The 19,421-nt window shown below is 45.2% G+C and overlaps 1 long non-coding RNA gene across 1 annotated transcript in view; it reads right to left on the reverse strand.

Annotated features, from left to right (window-relative positions):
• Window positions 1-1,258: 1,258 nt before the first annotated feature.
• The window catches only part of LOC135050593 (uncharacterized), a 118,844-nt gene continuing 100,681 nt past the window's right edge, over window positions 1,259-19,421 (reverse strand). The window contains exon 3 of the long non-coding RNA XR_010241686.1: window positions 1,259-2,329. This is a non-coding gene — a long non-coding RNA (uncharacterized LOC135050593). The remainder of the gene's footprint in view (window positions 2,330-19,421) is intronic.

The raw sequence follows: 19,421 nt of genomic DNA on the forward strand, positions 1-19,421 counted from the left end.
AACCTTTATGTGAACGCATCTCACTGAAATACGGTGAGTCGAGAAGTTCCGGTGATAGCGACAACAAGATTGTTGTATGCTATAATTAACTGTTGTTCTTACTATCCTTCTGCGTATATGAGTATCACACAGGTTGCCACGACCAGAAGATTGTTGGGAGGTCTAGCAGCGATTGAGGACCATTCTTCTATTATTTGTATATTTGCTGATCAAGAGTTGGTGTTCTTGTGAACGGAACTAAGCTGCAGCTAAGGGGGCGTAAGTCATTTTCATCTAGTATCTGTCTGTTGGTATGAGAATGTGGGGAGCACACTAATGTCTAAAGGAAATGTCCCTGCTGATGTTTTGCTGTTGAAACCTCTGATTTCTCACCTACTGTACTGTATGTTACTAAGTATACTGCATTAACCTGTTTGAACAATCAAGACAATGGTGGTCATTCTGAGTTGTTCGCTCGCTAGCTGCTTTTAGCAGCATTGCAAACGCTAGGCCGCCGCCCTCTGGGAGTGTATCTTAGCTTAGCAGAATAGCGAACGAAAGATTAGCAGAACTGCTACTAAAAATTTTCAAGCAGTTTCTGAGTAGCTCCAGACCTACTCCTATATTGCGATCAGCTCAGTCCGTTTAGTTCCTGGTTTGACGTCACAAACACGCCCTGCGTTCGGTCAGCCACTCCCCCGTTTCTACAGACACTCCTGCGTTTTTGCCTGACACACCTGCGTTTTTTAGCACACTCCCGGAAAACGCTCAGTTACCACACAGAAACGCCCATTTCCTGTCAAGCACCGATCAGCAGTGCGACTGAAAAGCGCCGCACGAACAACAGCAAAACTGCTAAGTTTTTAGTTAAATAACTAAGCATTTAGCAACAAATCGCAGCATAGCGAAAATCGGCAACGAGCGAACAACTCGGAATGACCACCAATATTTTATTGGTGAAGAGGATACCAGACAGCAGTAATCCAACCAAAGACATTTTTTAGCATAAAGACACCATTCCAAAACTGCATTCTAAGCATCATTATGGTCTGAACAATCTTTATCACTAATTACTGTTTAACTTTGTACGTTCCTATCTTACTACTCATAGCCACCCAATGCAGACTCTGGTCAGGACTAGCCGCTAGCTGGTTATTTTCTTCAGTTGAGGTTTCTGAAGTGTTCCTGACACACGTCGCGGCTGCCCTGCAGTCAGTTCCGTGGCATTACTCATGGATGACTGGCCTGGTCTCTATCTTGTGGGTTCCTTGGAGTCTTCAAATGTTTGCAGTATTTGGCGATCAATCAAAATAAAATCTAATCATTAATTTTCCACTTGTACAAACTGAATACACTTTGATTAGTTTTAAAATACTTTTAAAGAGGATGATCTATGCAGGTCTGCTTTTTATGACAAATCACTAATATAAATCATAAAATCTCTCCTTTAGCAACAGTATATTATGCAGAGAAAAAGCTCATCTATTTACAGACCTTTTACATTCATAAAAGACAGAAATGTGTATCAAATTAGAGATAATAAACAGCAAATGTCATCTATGGTTGTACATATTTGTACATCGAATTTACGTATAAGAATGCATGCAAAAATAACATATTCATGTATATGCACCATGGATGGTGTAATGGTTAGCATTACTGCCTCACAGCGCTGATGTTGTGGGTTTGATTCCCAATGCGGCTCTAACTGTTTGGAGTTTGTATATTCTCCCCATGGTTTCCTCCCACAATCCAAATATCTTTACTGGTAGTTGAATTGTATGTGTGTGTACATGTGGGAGAAAACATAGATTGTAAGGTCCACTGAGACAGACCATATATTCTCTATAATAATAACTGGTAATAAATGTTCAGTTGTACTGGCACGGTGTGGAATCGGGTGAATCCGTAGTGGGCCACACTGCTTCGAGGCCACACCTCTTTCTGTGAGGGGGCAAGGCTTAGTGGGGCGGTGTTTGGTGGGAGGATGGCACTGCCAGCATGTCAGTCCCAGTCTGTGCTGTAACTCCTCTGGCTGGCGGTGGGTGCAGGCAGCAGCAACCTCTTCCCTCTTCTCCCCGGAAGGCTGGTGTTTTATTTGACTTTATTACTTAGTAAAGCAGGACAAGCTCAAGTCTCTGTGTGGGAAGACGGCCCTGTGCTTGCTGTGCTATCAACTCCCATAGGGAATAATAATATAACAGATGATATGTTCCAGAACACTGGTCTCCTCTCCACCCATTTCTGTAAACGGTTTCCCGATTCTCCCTTTGATATATTTGGTACATTTTTAGCAAAATGAATGAAATTCGGATGAATTTAGAAATCAACCTGATCGATTCACCAATTTCTAAAATAGAGAAGTATTTTATTAAGAAATTACTTCATACTGTATGTTGCAATTTTAGCTTTTGTGAATACATTCATGAACAGTCATTATTGATCACATTTATGCTAAGTAGTTGTGTGTTTTTCTTTGATGACATTTGATTTCCTTTTTATGCTCACATCTATAACTGTCATATTTAAAGCACTGACAAATGCAATGTTGTTGAAAACAGTCCATTATTATGCAGATGAACCTCTCTGTGTGGAAGTCAAGTCTCTTTGACAACTCCACATGCACAGTGTAGTGTATAATTGAAACTGTTGTAGCCCTCCACATAAACTTAATGATGTGCTGTTCCCACCACTCACACGGCTGACAATACTTATTATCAGTTGTATGGTGGTGGAATAAGCTCTATGTTGCTGGGAATTTCTGTTGTTTTTGATCATTGGCAAAAGTTACTTCTTGGCTTAGAAGGGTTTTTTTTAATGAAAAATCAGAAGTTCTGTAACAGAGTGCCAAAGTATATATCTTTTCTCACACAAGAAGAAACAAAAGCAGTATGTATATATTGATAGATAGATAGATAGATAGATAGATAGATAGATAGATAGATGTGTGTGTATATATATATATATATATACACTGCTCAAAAAAATAAAGGGAACACTAAAATAACACATCCTAGATCTGAATGAATGAAATATTCTTATTAAATGCTTTGTTCTTTACATAGTTGAATGTGCTGACAACAAAATCACACAAAAATTATCAATGGAAATCAAATTTATTAACCCATGGAGGTCTGGATTTGGAGTCACCCTCAAAATTAAAGTGGAAAAACACACTACAGGCTGATCCAACTTTGATGTAATGTCCTTAAAACAAGTCGAAATGTGTGTGGCCTTCACGTGCCTGTATGACCTCCCTACAACACCTGGGCATGCTCCTGATGAGGTGGCGGATGGTCTCCTGAGGGATCTCCTCCCAGACCTGAACTAAAGCATCCGCCAACTCCTGGACAGTCTGTGGTGCAACGTGGTGTTGGTGGATGGAGCGAGTCATGATGTCCCAGATGTGCTCAATTGGATTCAGGACTGGGGAACGGGCGGGCCAGTCCATAGCATCAATGCCTTCATCTTGCAGGAACTGCTGACACACTCCAGCCACATGAGGTCTAGCATTGTCTTCCATTAGGAGGAACCCAGGGCCAACTGCACCAGCATATGGTCTCACAAGGGGTCTGTGGATCTCATCTCGGTACCTAATGGCAGTCAGGCTACCTCTGGCGAGCACATGGAGGGCTGTGCGGCCCCCCAAAGAAATGCCACCCCACACCATTAATGACCCAATGCCAAACTGGACATGCTGGAGGATGTTGCAGGCAGCAGAACGTTCTCCTTGGCATCTCCAGACTCTGTCACATGTGCTCAGTGAGAACCTGCTTTCATCTGTGAAGAGCACAGGGCGCCAGTGGCGAATTTGCCAATATTGGTGTTCTCTGGCAAATGCCAAACGTCCTGCACGGTGTTGGGCTGTAAGCACAACCCCCACCTGTGGATGTCGGGCCCTCATACCACCCTCATGGAGTCTGTTTATGATAGTTTGAGTAGACAAATGCACGTTTGTGGCTTGCTGGAGGTCATTTTGCAGGGCTCTGGCAGTGCTCCTCCTGTTCCTCTTTGCACAAAGGCGGAGGTAGCGGTCCTGCTGCTGGGTTGTTGCCCTCCTACGGCCTCCTCCACGTCTCCTGATGTACTGGCCTGTCTCCTGGTAGCGCCTCCATGCTCTGGACACTACGCTGACAGACACAGCAAACCTTCTTGCCACAGCTCGCATTGATGTGCCATCCTGGATGAGCTGCACTACCTGAGCCACTTTGTGGGTTGTAGGGAGGTCATACAGGCACGTGGAGGCCACACACACTACTGAGCCTCATTTTGACTTGTTTTAAGGACATTACATCAAAGTTGGAGCAGCCTGTAGTGTGTTTTTTCCACTTTAATTTTGAGGGTGACTCCAAATCCAGACCTCCATGGGTTAATAAATTTGATTTCCATTGATAATTTTTGTGTGATTTTGTTGTCAGCACATTCAACTATGTAAAGAACAAGGGCCCTCATTCCGAGTTGTTCGCTCGCAAGCTGCTTTTAGCAGCTTTGCACACGCTAAGCCGCCGCCTACTGGGAGTGAATCTTAGCATAGTAAAATTGCGAACGAAAGATTCTCAAAATTGCGATTACACACCTCATAGCAGTTTCTGAGTAGCTTCAAACTTACTCGGCATCTGCGATCAGTTCAGTGCTTGTCGTTCCTGGTTTGACGTCACAAACACACCCAGCGTTCGCCCAGACACTCCTCCGTTTCTCCAGCCACTCCCACGTTTTTCCCAGAAACGGTAGCGTTTTTTCGCACACACCCATAAAACGGCCAGTTTCCGCCCAGAAACACCCACTTCCTGTCAATCACATTACGATCACCAGAACGAAGAAAATACCGTGAGTAAAATTCCTAACTGCACAGCAAATTTACTTGGCGCAGTCGCACTGCGAACATTGCGCATTCGCGACTAATCGCTCCGTTGCGAAAAAAAAATAACGAGCGAACAACTCGGAATGACCCCCAATGTATTTAATAAGAATATTTCATTCATTCAGATCTAGGATGTGTTATTTTAGTGTTCCCTTTATTTTTTTTGAGCAGTGTGTGTATATATATATATATATATATATATATATACACATGGGAGATATTCGGCACTCAATGCAGTATATGGTGTAACATGCCGGGTGCTATCCACATCGTTCAACCGCGTTATAAACAAACAGATAGGTGGCACTCACAGACTTCTCAAAGCAAAAGAACAGACGTGACTCTGCCCTTAGCGCTTGGGGCTGAGTCACATCTGTTCTTTTGCTTTGAGAAGTCCGTGAGTGCCGCCTATCTATTTGTTTTTATATATATATATATATACGTGTGTGTAATAGATATACCACTTGTGTGTGCAGTCGTGCTCTAATGTCGGCAGGCATTCAAATAAACAAGGCGTGCATATATCAAAGCGCGACTGAACACCCAAGAGTGGTTTTTCTACCTTATAAAATGGCCCCTGTTGTGACAAAATAGGGTGAAACCGATTCAGAATAGGAGGAAAAAATAGTTCAGTTTTAGATTTACCATACTGTCCATTTAAACTGGGACGCTCATGGATTACACAGGTTCTATGGCTGATTAAAACCAGGTGAAATGCAGGCTTTAAGTCAGCCAGCCACAGACCCTGTGTTTTTCATGTGTCTCCACTTAAAGGGATAGTATGGTAAGCCTATTCAGTATAGGTGTTTTATTTTAAAAATATAGATTTTTTCTATGTGTATTTTAAGGTTAAGTTGTCTGAGTTCCACTACAAGATAGCTTTATAAAATAGTTGTCTCTCAATTAGGTGGAGCTATAAACAGTACCCGGGCATTATTAAACTATTAGTTTAAATCTAATATAGACCATTGGTTTAAAATTGGTTTAAAATTAATATACACAATCCATACCACCCAACAGAACCCATTTCAGGAGGAACAAAATGCTCTCTATCTGGACCTCCTTCTGAATTTATGATTGCAATCACCTGTGTTGAAATACCTTTCTTATCAATTAAAATGTACAACATAGGTGAAGCCAATCATATATTAAGAGGGACATCCAATACATACAATTAGTGTCAGTATTTGCACTAGACCAATGTTCCACATATACCTATCAGTACTGTCCAAATCCCTTTATATGTTGTCCGTTTAGAACTCCAAAGGACAAAAAAAAACACAATAGAGTAATACAGTCTTTTGATCTAATGCAGGGGTGGGGAACCTCCGGCCCATGGGCCGGATAAGGCTCGCAAAGCCGTCTGTTACGGCCAACTGCTGTCTGTGTGTCAGCGAGACATGCCGCTCCTCAGTCCGGAGGTGGCGTGTCTCAGCTCTCAGGGCAGGGAGGAGAGAGTTATGTCTGGCGGCAGCAGCAGGTAGGATCTCAAACCAGCCGCCGGTTTGTGAGCCAATCAGAGCTCGCTGACCGGCAGCCAATAACGAGCTCTGATTGGCTCAAGAACCGGCGGCAGTTTTGAGGTCCTACACGCCTTCACCGTCATAGCCGCGCTCTCCTCCCTGCCTGGCCCCTGACAGCGGTGAGCAGCACAGTGGGGTGTGTGTGTGGGGGTGGGGGGGGGGGGGGGTATGTGTGGCGCATTTGTGTATCTTGCACTGTGGGGGCATTTGTGTACCTGGCACTGTGGGGGCATTTGTGTATCCGGCACTGTGGGGGCATACATGGCACTGCTGGGGGCAATTGTGTATCTGGCTCTGTGGGGGCATTTGTGTATCTGGCACTGTGGGGCATTTGTGTATCTGGCACTGCACTGGCATATGTATATCTGGCACTGCCCTATTTGGGGCATATGTGTATCACGTCCCATTTTAATTGTCCACACCCATTTTTTGGCATGCGCACTCGGTACCACTAAGGGGCATAACTACTGGGGGCAGGGTAATTTTTTAAGTTGATAATTTTTGTATGGCCCCCCGAAGGATTTTATAAATATCCAAATGGCCCTTGGTAGAAAAAAGGTTCCCGACCCCTGATCTAATGGAACACTCTTCAGTGCACGGAAGATGGAATGCTGTGCTCCCTTAGTCACATGCTTCTATGATAGACATGTTTTCCCGGAGACCGGAATTGAAATCACACCATGTGTCATCTGTATAAAAAAAAAAAATAGCTGCTTACTTTTGCTTACATATAAGCCTGCTCTCCGTATGCACATAAAGGTTCCTTTTTCCTCTTGTCCTAGCGTCCCATAAATCCGCAGCCGTATGATAACTGTATGTATGCACCGTAAGGTTTCTCAAAAGCAAAATATGGTGTTATTTGTTGGGATAAAAATGGGGGGGGGGGGGGGGAATAGCTAGCTGATTATCCACCCAGTCTGTAACTGTTAGTCACTGTTTTCCAATGCGTTTCAACGCTCTAGGGAGCACAACATTCCATCTTTCGTGCACTGAGAAGTGTTCCATTAGATCAAAAGACTGTATTACACTATTCTGTTTTTTTCTTGTCTTTATTCTTTTCATGTCCTTTGGAGTTCTAAATGGACAATATACAAAGTAGAGATGTGCACCGGAAATTTTTCGTGTTTTGTGTTTTGGTTTTGGGTTCGGTTCCGTGGCCGTGTTTTGGGTTCGAACGCGTTTTGGCAAAACCTCACCGAATTTTTTTTGTCGGATTCGGGTGTGTTTTGGATTCGGGTGTTTTTTTCAAAAAACCCTAAAAAAACAGCTTAAATCATAGAATTTGGGGGTCATTTTGATCCCAAAGTATTATTAACCTCAATAACCATAATTTACACTAATTTTCAGTCTATTCTGAACACCTCACACCTCACAATATTATTTTTAGTCCTAAAATTTGCACCGAGGTCGCTGGATGACTAAGCTCAGCGACCCAAGTGGCCGACACAAACACCTGGCCCATCTAGGAGTGGCACTGCAGTGTCACGCAGGATGGCCCTTCCAAAAAACACTCCCCAAAAAGCACATGACGCAAAGAAAAAAAGAGGCGCAATGAGGTAGCTGTGTGACTAAGCTCAGCGACCCAAGTGGCCGACACAAACACCTTGCCCATCTAGGAGTGTCACTGCAGTGTCACGCAGGATGGCCCTTCCAAAAAATACTCCCCAAACAGCACATGACGCAAAGAAGAAAAAAAAGAGGCACAATGAGGTAGCTGTGAGACTAAGATAAGTGACCCTAGTGGCCGACACAAACACCTGGCCCATCTAGGAGTGGCACTGCAGTGTCACGCAGGATGGCCCTTCCAAAAAACACTCCCCAAAAAGCACATGATGCAAAGAAAAAAAGAGGCGCAATGAGGTAGCTGTGTGACTAAGCTAAGCGACCCTAGTGGCCGACACAAACACCTGGCCCATCTAGGAGTGGCACTGCAGTGTCAGGCCGGATGGCCCTTCCAAAAAATACTCCCTAAACAGCACATGACGCAAAGAAGAAAAAAAAGAGGCACAATGAGGTAGCTGTGTGACTAAGATAAGTGACCCTAGTGGCCGACACAAACACCTGGCCCATCTAGGAGTGGCACTGCAGTGTCACGCAGGATGGCCCTTCCAAAAAACACTCCCCAAACAGCACATGACGCAAAGAAGAAAAAAAAGAGGCGCAATGAGGTAGCTGTGTGACTAAGATAAGTGACCCTAGTGGCCGACACAAACACCTGGCCCATCTAGGAGTGGCACTGCAGTGTCACGCAGGATGGCCCTTCCAAAAAACACTCCCCAAACAGCACATGACGCAAAGAAGAAAAAAAAGAGGCGCAATGAGGTAGCTGTGTGACTAAGCTCAGCGACCCAAGTGGCCGACACAAACACCTGGCCCATCTAGGAGTGGCACTGCAGTGTCAGGCAGGATGGCCCTTCCAAAAAATACTCCCCAAACAGCACATGACGCAAAGAAGAAAAAAAAGAGGCGCAATGAGGTAGCTGTGTGAGTAAGCTAAGCGACCCTAGTGGCCGACACAAACACCTGGCCCATCTAGGAGTGGCACTGCAGTGTCAGGCAGGATGGCCCTTCCAAAAAATACTCCCCAAACAGCACATGACGCAAAGAAGAAAAAAAAGAGGCGCAATGAGGTAGCTGTGTGAGGAAGCTAAGCGACCCTAGTGGCCGACACAAACACCTGGCCCATCTAGGAGTGGCACTGCAGTGTCACGCAGGATGGCCCTTCAAAAAAACACTCCCCAAACAGCACATGACGCAAAGAAAAAAAGAGGCGCAATGAGGTAGCTGTGTGACTAAGCTCAGCGACCCAAGTGGCCGACACAAACACCTGGCCCATCTAGGAGTGGCACTGCAGTGTCAGGCAGGATGGCCCTTCCAAAAAACACTCCCCAAACAGCACATGACGCAAAGAAAAATGAAAGAAAAAAGAGGTGCAAGATGGAATTGTCCTTGGGCCCTCCCACCCACCCTTATGTTGTATAAACAGGACATGCACACTTTAACCAACCCATCATTTCAGTGACAGGGTCTGCCACACGACTGTGACTGAAATGACGGGTTGGTTTGGACCCCCACCAAAAAAGAAGCAATTAATCTCTCCTTGCACTAACTGGCTCTACAGAGGCAAGATGTCCACCTCATCATTATCCTCCGATTCATCACCGTGTACATCCCCCTCCTCACAGATTATCAATTCGTCCCCACTGGAATCCACCATCACAGCTCCCTGTGTACTTTGTGGAGGCAATTGCTGCTGGTCAATGTCTCCACGGAGGAATTGATTATAATTCATTTTAATGAACATCATCTTCTCCACATTTTCTGGAAGTAACCTCGTACACCGATTGCTGACAAGGTGAGCGGCGGCACTAAACACTCTTTCGGAGTACACACTTGTGGGAGGGCAACTTAGGTAGAATAAAGCCAGTTTGTGCAAGGGCCTCCAAATTGCCTCTTTCTCCTGCCAGTATACGTACGGACTGTCTGACGTGCCTACTTGCATGCGGTCACTCATATAATCCTCCACCATTCTTTCAATGGGGAGATAATCATATGCAGTGACAGTAGACGACATGTCCGTAATCGTTGGCAGGTCCTTCAGTCCGGACCAGATGTCAGCATCAGCAGTCGCTCCAGACTGCCCTGCATCACCGCCAGCGGGTGGGCTCGGAATTCTGAGCCTTTTCCTCGCACCCCCAGTTGCGGGAGAATGTGAAGGAGGAGATGTTGACAGGTCGCGTTCCGCTTGACTTGACAATTTTCTCACCAGCAGTTCTTTGAACCCCTGCAGACTTGTGTCTGCCGGAAAGAGAGATCCAAGGTAGGTTTTAAATCTAGGATCGAGCACGGTGGCCAAAATGTAGTGCTCTGATTTCAACAGATTGACCACCCGTGAATCCTTGTTAAGCGAATTAAGGGCTCCATCCACAAGTCCCACATGCCTAGCGGAATCGCTCTGTTTTAGCTCCTCCTTCAATGTCTCCAGCTTCTTCTGCAAAAGCCTGATGAGGGGAATGACCTGACTCAGGCTGGCAGTGTCTGAACTGACTTCACGTGTGGCAAGTTCAAAAGGTTGCAGAACCTTGCACAACGTTGAAATCATTTTCCACTGCGCTTGAGACAGGTGCATTCCACCTCCTATATCGTGCTCAGTTGTATAGGCTTGAATGGCCTTTTGCTGCTCCTCCAACCTCTGAAGCATATAGAGGGTTGAATTCCACCTCGTTACCACTTCTTGCTTCAGATGATGGCAGGGCAGGTTCAGGCGTTTTTGGTGTTGCTCCAGTCTTCTGTACGTGGTGCCTGTACGCCGAAAGTGTCCCGCAATTCTTCTGGCCACCGACAGCATCTCTTGCACGCCCCTCTCGTTTTTTAAATAATTCTGCACCACCAAATTCAAGGTATGTGCAAAACATGGGACGTGCTGGAATTTGCCCATATTTAATGCACACACAATATTGCTGGCGTTGTCCGATGCCACAAATCCACAGGAGAGTCCAATTGGGGTAAGCCATTCTGCGATGATCTTCCTCAGTTGCCATAAGAGGTTTTTAGCTGTGTGCGTATTCTGGAAAGCGGTGATACAAAGCGTAGCCTGCCTAGGAAAGAGTTGGCGTTTGCGAGATGCTGCTACTGGTGCCGCCGCTGCTGTTCTTGCGGTGGGAGTCCATACATCTACCCAGTGGGCTGTCACAGTCATATAGTCCTGAGTCTGCCCTGCTCCACTTGTCCACATGTCCGTGGTTAAGTGGACATTGGGTACAACTGCATTTTTTAGGACACTGGTGAGTCTTTTTCTGAGGTCTGTGTACATTTTCGGTATCGCCTGCCTAGAGAAATGGAACCTAGATGGTATTTGGTACCGGGGACACAGTACCTCCAACAAGTCTCTAGTTGCCTCTGCAGTAATGATGGATACCGGAACCACGTTTCTCACCGCCCAGGATGCCAAGGCCTCAGTTATCCGCTTTGCAGCAGGATGACTGCTGTGATATTTCATCTTCCTCGCAAAGGACTGTTGGACAGTCAATTGCTTGGTGGAAGTAGTAAAAGTGGTCTTACGACTTCCCCTCTGGGATGACCATCGACTCCCAGCAGCAACAACAGCAGCGCCAGCAGCAGTAGGCGTTACACGCAAGGATGCATCGGAGGAATCCCAGGCAGGAGAGGACTCGTCAGAATTGCCAGTGACATGGCCTGCAGGACTATTGGCATTCCTGGGGAAGGAGGAAATTGACACTGAGGGAGTTGGTGGGGGGTGGTTTGCGTGAGCTTGGTTACAAGAGGAAGGGATTTACTGGTAAGTGGACTGCTTCCGCTGTCGCCCAAAGTTTTTGAACTTGTCACTGACTTATGATGTATGCGCTGCAGGTGACGTATAAGGGAGGATGTTCCGAGGTGGTTAACGTCCTTACCCCTACTTATTACAGCTTGACAAAGGCAACACACGGCTTGACAAATGTTGTCCGCATTTCTGTTAAAATACTTCCACACTGAAGAGCTGATTTTTTTGGTATTTTCACCAGGCATGTCAATGGCCATATTCCTCCCACGGACAACAGGTGTCTCCCCGGGTGCCTGACTTAAACAAACCACCTCACCATCAGAATCCTCCTGGTCAATTTCCTCCCCAGCGCCAGCAACACCCATATCCTCCTCATCCTGGTGTACTTCAACACTGACATCTTCAATCTGACTATCAGGAACTGGACTGCGGGTGCTCCTTCCAGCCCTTGCAGGGGGCGTGCAAATGGTGGAAGGCGCATGCTCTTCACGTCCAGTGTTGGGAAGGTCAGGCACCGACACAATTGGACTCTCCTTGTGGATTTGTGATTTCGAAGAACGCACAGTTCTTTGCTGTGCTTTTGCCAGCTTAAGTCTTTTCATTTTTCTAGCGAGAGGCTGAGTGCTTCCATCCTCATGTGAAGCTGAACCACTAGCCATGAACATAGGCCAGGGCCTCAGCCGTTCCTTGCCACTCCGTGTGGTAATTGGCATATTGGCAAGTTTACACTTCTCCGACGACGATTTTATTTTAGATTTTTGAGTCCTTTTTTTAACTGATATTTTGTGTTTTGGATTTTACATGCTCTGTACTATGACATTGGGCATCGGCCTTGGCAGACGACGTTGATGGCATTTCATCGTCTCGGCCATGACTAGTGGCAGCAGCTTCAGCACGAGGTGGAAGTGGATCTTGATCTTTCCCTATTTTTGGAACCTCAACATTTTTGTTCTCCATATTTTAATAGGCACAACTAAAAGGCACCTCAGGTAAACAATGGAGATGGATGGATACTAGTATACTTATGGATGACGAGCGACTGCCGACACAGAGGTAGCTACAGCCGTGGACTACCGTACTGCGTCTGCTAGTATAGACTGGATGATAATGATATAAAAAATATATATATATCACTACTGCAGGACAGGTATATATTGTATAATGACGGACCTGCTGGACACTGTCAGCACTGCAGACTCCTAAACTACTAGTATGAAGAAGATAGAAAAAAAAAACCACCACAGGTAGGTATACAATTATGGACGAGCGACTGCCGACACAGAGGTAGCTACAGCCGTGGACTACCGTACTGCGCGTCTGCTAGTATAGACTGGATGATAATGATATCAAAAATATATATATATCACTACTGCAGGACAGGTATATATTATATAATGACGGACCTGCTGGACACTGTCAGCACTGCAGACTCCTAAACTACTAGTATGAAGAAGATAGAAAGAAAAAAAACCACCACAGGTAGGTATACAATTATGGACGAGCGACTGCCGACACAGAGGTAGCTACAGCCGTGGACTACCGTACTGCGCGTCTGCTAGTATAGACTGGATGATAATGATATAAAAAATATATATATATCACTACTGCAGGACAGGTATATATTGTATAATGACGGACCTGCTGGACACTGTCAGCACTGCAGACTCCTAAACTACTAGTATGAAGAAGATAGAAAAAAAAACCCCACCACAGGTAGGTATACAATTATGGACGAGCGACTGCCGACACAGAGGTAGCTACAGCCGTGGACTACCGTACTGCGCGTCTGCTAGTATAGACTGGATGATAATGATATAAAAAATATATATATATCACTACTGCAGGACAGGTATATATTGTATAATGACGGACCTGCTGGACACTGTCAGCACTGCAGACTCCTAAACTACTAGTATGAAGATAGAAAAAAAAACCCCACCACAGGTAGGTATACAATTATGGACGAGCGACTGCCGACACAGAGGTAGCTACAGCCGTGGACTACCGTACTGCGCGTCTGCTAGTATAGACTGGATGATAATGATATAAAAAATATATATATATCACTACTGCAGGATGACGGACCTGCTGGACACTGTCAGCACTGCAGACTCCTAAACTACTAGTATGAAGAAGATAGAAAAAAAAAAACCACCACAGGTAGGTATACAATTATGGACGAGCGACTGCCGACACAGAGGTAGCTACAGCCGCGGACTACCGTACTGCGCGTCTGCTAGTATAGACTGGATGATAATGATATAAAAAATATATATATATCACTACTGCAGGAAAGGTATATATTGTATAATGACGGACCTGCTGGACACTGTCAGCACTGCAGACTCCTAAACTACTAGTATGAAGAAGATGGAAAAAAAAAACCCACCACAGGTAGGTATACAATTATGGACGAGCGACTGCCGACACAGAGGTAGCTACAGCCGTGGACTACCGTACTGCGCGTCTGCTAGTATAGACTGGATGATAATGATATAAAATATATATATATATCACTACTGCAGGACAGGTATATATTGTATAATGACGGACCTGCTGGACACTGTCAGCACTGCAGACTCCTAAACTACTAGTATGAAGAAGATGGAAAAAAAAAAACACCACAGGTAGGTATACAATTATGGACGAGCGACTGCCGACACAGAGGTAGCTACAGCCGTGGACTACCGTACTGCGCGTCTGCTAGTATAGACTGGATGATAATGATATAAAAAATATATATATATCACTACTGCAGGACAGGTATATATTGTATAATGACGGACCTGCTGGACACTGTCAGCACTGCAGACTCCTAAACTACTAGTATGAAGAAGATAGAAAAAAAAAAAACCACCACAGGTAGGTATACAATTATGGACGAGCGACTGCCGACACAGAGGTAGCTACAGCCGTGGACTACCGTACTGCGCGTCTACTAGTATAGACTGGATGATAATGATATAAAAAATATATATATATCACTACTGCAGGACAGGTATATATTATATAATGACGGACCTGCTGGACACTGTCAGCACTGCAGACTCCTAAACTACTAGTATGAAGAAGATAGAAAGAAAAAAAAACCACCACAGGTAGGTATACAATTATGGACGAGCGACTGCCGACACAGAGGTAGCTACAGCCGTGGACTACCGTACTGCGCATCTGCTAGTATAGACTGGATGATAATGATATAAAAAATATATATATATCACTACTGCAGGACAGGTATATATTGTATAATGACGGACCTGCTGGACACTGTCAGCACTGCAGACTCCTAAACTACTAGTATGAAGAAGATAGAAAAAAAAACCCACCACAGGTAGGTATACAATTATGGACGAGCGACTGCCGACACAGAGGTAGCTACAGCCGTGGACTACCGTACTGCGCGTCTGCTAGTATAGACTGGATGATAATGATATAAAAAATATATATATCACTACTGCAGGACAGGTATATATTGTATAATGACGGACCTGCTGGACACTGTCAGCACTGCAGACTCCTAAACTACTAGTATGAAGAAGATAGAAAAAAAAAAACCACCACAGGTAGGTATACAATTATGGACGAGCGACTGCCGACACAGAGGTAGCTACAGCCGTGGACTACCGTACTGCGCGTCTGCTAGTATAGACTGGATGATAATGATATAAAAAATATATATATATCACTACTGCAGGATGACGGACCTGCTGGACACTGTCAGCACTGCAGACTCCTAAACTACTAGTATGAAGAAGATAGAAAAAAAAAACCCACCACAGGTAGGTATACAATTATGGACGAGCGACTGCCGACACAGAGGTAGCTACAGCCGTGGACTACCGTACTGCGCGTCTGCTAGTATAGACTGGATGATAATGATATAAAAAAAATATATATATCACTACTGCAGGACAGGTATATATTGTATAATGACGGACCTGCTGGACACTGTCAGCACTGCAGACTCCTAAACTACTAGTATGAAGAAGATGGAAAAAAAAAAAACCACCACAGGTAGGTATACAATTATGGACGAGCGACTGCCGACACAGAGGTAGCTACAGCCGTGGACTACCGTACTGCGCGTCTGCTAGTATAGACTGGATGATAATGATATAAAAAATATATATATATATCACTACTGCAGGACAGGTATATATTGTATAATGACGGACCTGCTGGACACTGTCAGCACTGCAGACTCCTAAACTACTAGTATGAAGAAGATAGAAATATAATGAATGACGGACCTGCTGGACACTGTCAGCAGAATGCGTTTATAGAATAAATAAAAAAAACACCACACGAGTGTTTAACTTTTTCAGGCAGACAATATACTGGTGGTCACTGCTGGTCAGTCACACTGGCACTCTGGCAGCGAAAGTGTGCACTGTTAAATATGTACTCCTGCTATAACTGCTCCCCAGTCTCCCCCACAATTAAGCTGTGTGAGCAGTGAGCACTACTCAGCACAGTCAGATATACATAGATGATATTATCATGCAGCACACTGAGGCTGAGCACAGATATGGTATGTGACTGTGTATCGTTTTTTTTCAGGCAGAGAACGGATTATATTAAATAATAAATAAAACTGGTGGTCACCACTAGTATAACTATCAGCAAAACTCTGCACTCTCTGAGTACTCCTAAATTCCTGATGCTCCAGTAAATCAAGTGTCTCACTCTCTATCTAAACGGAGAGGACGCCAGCCACGTCCTCTCCCTATCAATCTCAATGCACGTGTGAAAATGGCGGCGACGCGCGGCTCCTTATATAGAATCCGAGTCTCGCGATAGAATACGAGCCTCGCGAGAATCCGACAGCGGGATGATGACGTTCGGGCGCGCTCGGGTTAACCGAGCAAGGCGGGAAGATCCGAGTCTGCCTCGGACCCGTGTAAAAAGGCTGAAGTTCGGGGGGGTTCGGATTCCGAGGAACCGAACCCGCTCATGTCTAATACAAAGGGATATGGACAGTACTAATAAGTATATAGAGAGCATTTTCTCCCTCCTGGAATGGGTCATGTTGGTAGGTATGCACAATCTAATATACCCCCCCCCCCCCCTTACCCCGGGCCCCCCAGCCTTAAGTGCCCAGGACCCCTCCAAGGCTTAATTCATCCTTGGGTTGCACGGTCATATACCTGTCTAAAAAAAACATATCGTCTAGTCATATATGATCAGAATTATATATTACTTTTCATTTTAATTTATTATTTTATTTCAGGAACCATTGGATAAATGTTACATATGAATAAAATCAATGTTCCTAAAAAATAGATTGTTATTTTTTGTACTGCAGCTTTATCTTTGCGGGAATGAAAAAATGTGTCTCTATGGTAACATCATTTTCATAATTAAATTATTGTACTTTTAAATACTCTTGCAAATTGGAAGGTTTTTGGAGGCATGAAATGAAACAGAATAAAGAACGGTTACAGTGTTTAGTAAAGGGAAAGCATCTTGGCAACTGTAATAGTAACTCCATTCCAAGCTGAAACCAGGAGGAAAGCTGGCAACTTCATAGGAAAGGAAGCAGCATATGATGCCTGTATACAGCACCTATGTGGCTGCTAACTAGATGTTGCTGACCTCTATAAACTGTCGGGTTGGGTGACTGGCAGTAAGCATACCAACGCCGGGATTCCGATAGCTAGTATGCTGGCTGGGGGCTCGATGGTTTGCTGCGCTGGCTACAGGAGTTATTCCCACTCTATGGGTGTCGTGGACACCCACGAGTGTGAATAGTCCCTGCTCGTCAGCATTCCGGCAGTCGGCATGTGAAGTGGTTGGGATTCCAGCGTTGTTATCCTGACAGCTAGGAAACAGACAGTCGGTCACATGACTACATCCCAAACTGTAATATAGCAGATCTACCATACTGCAGTTGGGTAAAGCTGCTACCTCTGCATTATTCCCCATAATAGCCTATTATTGTAAACATGTAGCATCTCATTGGAACAAGTATCATGGCTTTAAACGCTATCACTATGCAATATTGTTGTGATGTGGTTTCGCCTCCCCTTGTAGGGGCCATGCAGCAGATTGCTACTTTGTTACTGTGCACAACCCCTAAGAGGCAAGCATGCGGATGAGGTGAGAGTGTCACTGGAGTGTAGTGGGGGTATAAGCTGACTTCCATGTTCGTTCTTAGCATGTGGACGTAGATGGGACGCCTCTCTCTGATGGATCTTATGCAACCAGCATGAGGTAGAGGCATACACAGGCGGATACTTGCACTAGAGTAACAAAGTAAATAAGCTGCAAAGGTAGTACGGAACAGTGAATGTGCCTGACACAGAATCAGGCCCTCAATATTCTACATTAATAGATGGGAAGAATACCTCATTAACTATATTACGATATTATGTGATAAGAGACTCCCTTGATTTAGCAGTGGCCCCTTTGTGTATGCTGGAGACTTGCTGCTTAGTCTTACTATGGTGAAACAGTAACACTAATGATTTAAGTGCTATGAGTTGAAGGGGTCATGATTAAATCAGCCGATCAGAAGCGGCTAGATAGAGGTTCTAATACTCATCATCATCATCATCACCACCACCACCACATATCATTGCCCTTTAGCACCAGCAACAGAGACACCGTCTATAAGTTGTATGGATGCTTCCACGTCTACTTGTGTAGCATTTATGTGAGCACACACTTACTGTACTTTTATCTATGCTTGTTGCCCCTTCCAACCCTATTCCGCCTTTCTGGGCGTAAGGAGTCAATGATATGCAAACATGAATAGGTGAACTATGGGCCTAATTCAGACCTCATCACTGTTGTCGAAAAATCACACATCGGCCGATTACTGAATGACTGCGCGAGCCCAAACAGCAACAGAATGGTGCAAAAATTTTGATTGATATGTGTACGCAAGGTAATTGACAGGAAGCGGGCGTTTGTGGGTGGTAACTGGACGTTTTCTGGGAGTGTCAGGATAAACGCAGGCGTGCAGAAGCGTTTTCAGGGCAGGTGTGTGACGTCAGCTCCGACCCCAATCAGCTTGTTTTATGTCGCACTGTAGGAATAGTCCTAGGTTACGCACAGACTGGAAAAATAATTCGATGGTGAGTGAGTTGTGAACGGATTTGCAGATGTCCGCTGTTTGGCGAAGTTTTCGCACAGTGTACACATGCATTTGCACACTTGCACAGGGCGGGTTTTCACTCTCTATAGGCGGCAGCTATCTGATCGCAGCCCTCTGCAAAATCGCAGAGAAGCGATCAGGTCTGAAATAGGCTCGATGTTTCTCTTTGTGCAAACACACAGTATGCATAGAAGAACATATAGACATTCTGTACACTGGGGGTCATTCCGAGTTGATCATAGCTGTGCTAAGTTAAGCACAGCTACGATCGTAAACTCAGACATGCGGGGGGACGTCCAGCACAGGGCTAGTCCGCCCCGCATGTCAGTGCCGCCCCCCCCCCCCCCCCCCCCCCGCACAAATACAAAAGCATCGCACAGCAGCGATGCCTTTGTATTTGAGGAGTAACTCCCGGCCAGAGCAGCTCCTGCGGCTGGCCGGGAGTTACTCGTCGCTCCCGCTCCCCCTAAACGGCGGCTTAACGCCACCGCTCAGCCCCCTCCCACCCAGCGACCGCCTCTGTCTCAGAGGCACTCGCTGGGCACCGACGACTGCATGCGCAGTTTCGACCAGATCGCTGCGCTGCGACAAACTGCAGCGAGCGATCGGGTCGGAATGACCCCCATAGATCTTTAAACAAGCACCTTAATCTCCTATTATTGTTTAGCTCATTTT

The sequence above is a fragment of the Pseudophryne corroboree genome, chromosome 2, assembly GCF_028390025.1.
Source record: "Pseudophryne corroboree isolate aPseCor3 chromosome 2, aPseCor3.hap2, whole genome shotgun sequence".
In the NCBI taxonomy this organism is placed as follows: domain Eukaryota; kingdom Metazoa; phylum Chordata; class Amphibia; order Anura; family Myobatrachidae; genus Pseudophryne; species Pseudophryne corroboree.